Source organism: Periophthalmus magnuspinnatus, chromosome 3 (genome assembly GCF_009829125.3).
Source record: "Periophthalmus magnuspinnatus isolate fPerMag1 chromosome 3, fPerMag1.2.pri, whole genome shotgun sequence".
NCBI classification, from domain to species: Eukaryota; Metazoa; Chordata; class Actinopteri; order Gobiiformes; family Gobiidae; genus Periophthalmus; species Periophthalmus magnuspinnatus.
Genome location: NC_047128.1, coordinates 27,027,570 through 27,034,092, shown reverse-complemented (window position 1 = coordinate 27,034,092; position 6,523 = coordinate 27,027,570). Strand labels below are relative to the sequence as shown.

Below are 6,523 nucleotides of genomic sequence, written 5' to 3'. Positions count from 1 at the left end.
CTGGTCGGACCATAGCTCAGGGATTACTGTATGGAGGACTGTATGGTTTAGCCTTGAGCTGGACATAACTAAATAACGGTCAGTCAAAAAGACCTCAGTTTATACCCAAACTTCAACCAAACTAAATCTGAAAAAGATGGCAGAGTTTTGATAGATATAAACTTTTAAAATACAGCATGAGGTTTCATCATTCATGTATTGTTTTGTTAGCCTGGTAATATACTGGGAATATAGTGATGCTACTACAAGTGTGTTACTTATGGAGACACATTCACACATTCATTAAGATCCTGACCATGCATGAGGACTGTAAATTACCAGGAGCATGGTTAGTATCTTCTATATGGTATAATACTGTGCAGCAGGACAGTCCGTTCTCTTAAGAAAATGAGATTTAATAGGCCAAAGTGGATTCTTCACCCCTCCTTAGACCCATATGTAACCCGGGTGTTTTTCCGCTCCCCTTGGCCTTGGTGCACTGTCTCTTTAAATGGGGCGCCACACCACGGCTCGCGAGTGTTGTGGGTCTCGGGAGTGTCTGAGCTGCTGCAGGTAGGCATTTAGTCCTGTAAAATTCACTCATCTTGGTTTAAACCGATCTCTAAGTGCCTGTTACGCCATCAACCTTTCTAGATGCCTCCTGCTGTATGACGATGTGCTGAGAATGACTATTAAGCGGAACTGGTGAGTGCTGACTTATTGTTTGTTTGGAGCTACGATGCTAACGCTAGCGCTCCTTTGAATTAAGTTACGGACCTGTCAGCTGGTGCTGGCGCTAGCTGCACTCGTTCCTACGAAGTATTAGACGATCATTTCTTAAAGTGCTATATTCTGTACTGGTTGAAATGCATTAATATATTTGCATAGGATTTATTGATATTGTCCACGTAATGTTAGCACTGAAATTGAGTGATGTTTACCATTGAAAACTTAATGCACTTTGAGTTATTGTGCTAATGATATGACAAAGAGTACTCTGTGATGGAAGAAATATTTATACATGTACATGGATTTTGATTATGATGATTATGATCATTATGACTAAGTATTGTGATAAATTGTTTTATTGCATTACCTTTTGTAACTTAACTGTAATACATGGTCAATGATATTACTTATTGCTGGTCCTGCTTTGTACAGGCCAGGTTCCAGTATTGGATGGCGAGCTAGAAGGCCCCGAGCCTGGACATATTGAGTGCGCCCGTCCGCCGGTGCGGTAGGAGGCGCTGCAGCCACTCCCCACACACACCCACTTGCACACACGCACACTAACAACCTCCGCTGGTGGATTGTTTGAACTTTGCGAGTTTTGCACAGACTGAAACCCAGGTTCACCAGACTTGACGATCTGAACTCTTTGTGCGCCTAAGTGGATCTATGAACTCTTCTTTCACAGCAACGTGGATTTATGAACAATACTGCTTGCGCCCCTGACCTAAACCACTCTATAAATACATTGGACCCATTTTATTTTTGTTTTACATCACACACCTTGTAAATTATTGTACATAATGTCTTTGTCGATGGCACTTCTGTAAATAATCACAGCTGAGCTCAACTTGCACATCTGAGTCTGGTTTTCATTTAACACACCATCTTCCTCCGAGCGAACCTACATCTTCTGATACTAGCCCATTTCATTTTTCATATTGCTGCATTATACATGCTACATAAAAGTGGCGAGCTAGCCAGGAGTCAAACCTAGAATCTTCTGATTCGCAGTCAGACGGCTCCCAACCCGGTTGTGCTGGCATCCGTGTGCAGGATGTAAGGCAACTGTGGATTAGCAAACCCCAGCACGGGAGCAGATGTTAGCTTCTCAATCACGATGTTAAAAGCAGCGGAACACTCTGAAGTCCACTTCTCTCCAAAAGACTGCTTCGGGTCCGGATACTTCACCGCAGGATTTTTGTTTTTGGCGGACCGGCGGACTGGTGCATAGCCACGAGTAAGGGTGTTTAGTGGTTTTACTATTTTAGCATAATCTTTGATGAACCTCCGATAGTATCCTGCGAAACCAAGGAAGGACCGCAACTCCTTGAGGTTTCGGGGAACTGGCCAGGATTTGAGTGAGGATATCTTCTCGGGGTCAGTTTCAACACCCTTCTCAGACACCACATGACCGAGGTAACGCACACTGGTCTGCAAGAATTTACATTTCTCGGGTGACAACTTTAATCCAAAATCCTTGAGACGGTTGAGAACTCGCAGTAGCCGCTTTTCATGTTCCTCTAAGGTGTCAGAGAAGATGATTAAATCGTCGAGGAACACAAGGACTTCTTTGAGATTTAAATCTCCCATACACTTCTCCATGAGTCTCTGGAAGGTACTGGGGGCATTCGTTACCCCCTGCGGCATTCGATTCCACTCCCAGAAACCCAGCGGGGTAACAAAGGCGGTTTTAGTCTTGTCTTCTTCGTCCATTTGGATCTGGTAATACCCTGACTTCAGATCTAAAACTGTAAACCATTTGGAGCCAGTTAGAGCAGAAAAGGACTCCTCAAGGTGCGGAAGGGCATAAGCGTCTTTCACTGTTTGTAAATTCAGCTTCCGATAATCAATGCAGAGCCTCACATCTCCATTCCGCTTACGGACCACCACGATCGGGGAAGCAAAGGGTGACTCTGACTCCCGGATAACACCAGCTTCGAGCAGGTCTCGCAGATGGCTTCGAACAGCTTCAATGTCACGAGGATGGATTGGCCTGGGTCGTTGCTTGAAAGGTGTTTCATCGTGGAGCTTGATGCTATGCCTTACTTGGTCCGTACAGCCAAAATCCAGATCATGGAGAGAAAACACTTCAGGCATCTGGTTGAGCTTAGCTGTTATTCGCCCTTTCCAGTCAGCTGGGATTGGGGAATTGCCAAAATTGAAGTCTAAAGTGTTGCTCTGGGATTTTGTTTGAGTTGACATGTGGGTTACAGTTTGCTGGGTAAGTATGGTCGGAGAGGTGGCAATGTCTGCGATGACATTCATAGGGGGAATGATAGCATTGTGGTCAGACTCATTCCGGATGACAACTGGGACCTTGTATGGGGCACGGGTTGGGAGCGTAATAAGGCAACTTTGAACACACAGTCCACCAGGTAGCGATGAGGTGGGGTGCTCAATCACGGCCCACTGGCCTGCAGATGGAATGTCTATCTTGGCGAAGCCCTCCAAAACGATAGTTTGACCAACGGAGACTAAAATTGGAGTCTGGCTCTGCAACCTCACAGCTCCGACACAACCCACTTGGCTCTGCTGATGGTTCAGTTGCAGGAGCTTCAAGACTGCACAGTAGCCTTGGGCAGCTGGCTGGAAGTCGGGAACATCACTGGCGAGATACTGCTCGTATAGTAATTCTAGTGTGTTCATGCCGATCAAAACTGGCGAAGGACAATCAGAATGGGCATCCGGCACAACCAGAGCTAGGGTTGGAATGTTGAACTCTGCTCCAAGAAAATCTTTAGGAAATGTGATCATCATTTCGACGTAGCCCAGGTACGGCACTGCCTGACCGGCTGCCCCCTCCACCTGAAGTAAGTTATAAAGTGGCTTAACTGGTTGTTCACTAAGGATCTGATTATAAAATGAGACTGGAACTGTAGTCACCTGTGAGCCCGTATCCAGGAGACAATGGTGACTTTGTCCTGCAACATGGATGACGGAGGAGCACTTTGAGCCCACCAGTCCTTTTGGAAGACGGATAGGAGTCTTCTTCTTGGACTGTAACGCCTCAGCACACTTAACGGTCGTCGTCTTCTCTTTCTTGGGACGGATTTGATCCCCCTTGGCTCCTGTCTGCCCCACAACAGGAACCGGACTTAGTTTAAATGGCTGGTGGAGGGGTTTTGTTTTCTGGCAAACTGTTTCCTCTTATGAGCAACGAGAGCGGAATTTGGCTCATTTTCACATTGAGGCCGGATATGTCCATCTTCGCCACACCGGAAGCAGTAACGAGGCTTTGGCTGGGGGAAGGCAGGTCGACGTGATGGCTGGACAGTGACTTTCCCTTTGACTTGCTTACTGCATGGCGAAGGCTTGAAGGCAGCATTTGGCTGGCTAGATGTTAACTTTGCAAGCTGGCGCTGGACATCAGCTAGTTGAGCGGCCAGTTGCTGAGTAAAGTTGGTCAATGCAGCAACAGTGTCTCCACCTTCAGCGTCAGGACGAGTCAGCTGTGCGTGGGCGGTGGCTTTCTGGCGTGCAGGCCCAAGATGTTGCTTCATCCGCACAGTTTTAGCAGCTTCCCGATCCTCCTCTGTGCGTAACAGGAGTAGCAACTGTGCGAAAGGAGGTGGTTGAGTCTTCTTCTGCTTAAGCTGGAGCTCAGCTATCAGGGCGTTATCCCAGCATCCTCGACAGAACTGGTTTAACAAATGTCGGTTTATATCAGACTCGATGACTCCTCCCCTCTTCAGAGCAGAGTTCAGGGCAACCTGGAGCCGTTGGAGATAAGCGGAAGCCTTCTCACCAGCATCCTGAACCGTGTCCATGAACTTCGCAAACAGTTCGTCTCCGTCCTGAACAGTTCCGTATGCAGAATCAAGAGTATCCAAATACTCTGCAGGCATTGTATCAAACCTCAGGTGCTTCACCACATCTGCTGCGGGAGGAAGAAGACTCTCCACTATCCTCCTGGAGCGCTGGAGATCTGACACAGATGTATCGCTCATCATCAGGTCCACGCCTGTCCTCCAGGTCTCATAGTCAGACTCATGGTTAGGTCTGGGCAGTCGTCCTGAGAATGCTCTGAGCCGCTGATATACTACTCCCTCCTCGTTCTTCATAATGTGTTCCACCACATATCGCTGGATCCCCGGCGGATTTATATCGCTACTGGAAAGTTTGAGCTTAGGCCCAGATGCAGATGGCTCCGTCTCTGGTGGCAGTGCATTGGGCTCTGCATTGGCCGGTTCTTCTTCACCAGGAGCAGTCGGATGAAGATCTGCGATGAACAGTCCAATCTGAGTCATCATTGATTTAAGAACTTCGGTATAATCGACACCGGAGAGTTTAGCAGTATTGTTCATAAATCCACGTTGCTGTGAAAGAAGAGTTCATAGATCCACTTAGGCGCACAAAGAGTTCAGATCGTCAAGTCTGGTGAACCTGGGTTTCAGTCTGTGCAAAACTCGCAAAGTTCAAACAATCCACCAGCGGAGGTTGTTAGTGTGCGTGTGTGCAAGTGGGTGTGTGTGGGGAGTGGCTGCAGCGCCTCCTACCGCACCGGCGGACGGGCGCACTCAATATGTCCAGGCTCGGGGCCTTCTAGCTCGCCATCCAATACTGGAACCTGGCCTGTACAAAGCAGGACCAGCAATAAGTAATATCATTGACCATGTATTACAGTTAAGTTACAAAAGGTAATGCAATAAAACAATTTATCACAATACTTAGTCATAATGATCATAATCATCATAATCAAAATCCATGTACATGTATAAATATTTCTTCCATCACAGAGTACTCTTTGTCATATCATTAGCACAATAACTCAAAGTGCATTAAGTTTTCAATGGTAAACATCACTCAATTTCAGTGCTAACATTACGTGGACAATATCAATAAATCCTATGCAAATATATTAATGCATTTCAACCAGTACAGAATATAGCACTTTAAGAAATGATCGTCTAATACTTCGTAGGAACGAGTGCAGCTAGCGCCAGCACCAGCTGACAGGTCCGTAACTTAATTCAAAGGAGCGCTAGCGTTAGCATCGTAGCTCCAAACAAACAATAAGTCAGCACTCACCAGTTCCGCTTAATAGTCATTCTCAGCACATCGTCATACAGCAGGAGGCATCTAGAAAGGTTGATGGCGTAACAGGCACTTAGAGATCGGTTTAAACCAAGATGAGTGAATTTTACAGGACTAAATGCCTACCTGCAGCAGCTCAGACACCCCCGAGACCCACAACACTCGCGAGCCGTGGTGTGGCGCCCCATTTAAAGAGACAGTGCACCAAGGCCAAGGGGAGCGGAAAAACACCCGGGAGACTGTCAGAGTCTCAACCAGAGTGACGTCGGACTTAAGGGACTCGGACTTTTGGGACGCCCTTATGAGACTGCTTTGACAGATGGCATTGACAATATCAGGAGCAATCTCTGCAGCCTCACTTGAATTGGACAGTTGTTCTGCAAGGTGGTGAATAGCATCCCACTCTTGTCTTGAGTGGAGGTCATCAGGAACTTCGGCATGGCAACGTCTAGACAGAGCATCAGCATCATAATTGTGTTTGCCTGCTCGATATTGCATTTTGAATGAGTATGTGGACAATGCAGCTAGCCATCGATGGCTGGTGGCGTCGAGCTTTGCAGATGTAAGAACATAAGTGAGAGGATTGTTGTCCGTGACGACGGTGAAGGTTGCTCCATAGAGGTAGTCATGGAACTTTTCCGTAACACTCCATTTTAAAGCGAGGAACTCGAGTTTGTGAGCGGGATATCGAGACTCACTTTGCGACAAGCCTCTACTTGCATAGGCAATAACTCGGAGCTGACCATCTTGTTCTTGATAGAGGACGGCTCCCAACCCG

The 6,523-nt window shown here is 47.0% G+C and overlaps 1 long non-coding RNA gene across 1 annotated transcript; it reads left to right on the top strand.

The window, feature by feature from the left end:
* Positions 1–450: 450 nt before the first annotated feature.
* LOC117393245 (uncharacterized) lies at positions 451–1,350 on the top strand. The gene is made up of 3 exons (XR_004543116.2): positions 451–552; positions 634–684; positions 1,141–1,350. It is a non-coding gene; the product is annotated as an uncharacterized LOC117393245 (long non-coding RNA).
* The last annotated feature ends 5,173 nt before the right edge of the window (positions 1,351–6,523 follow it).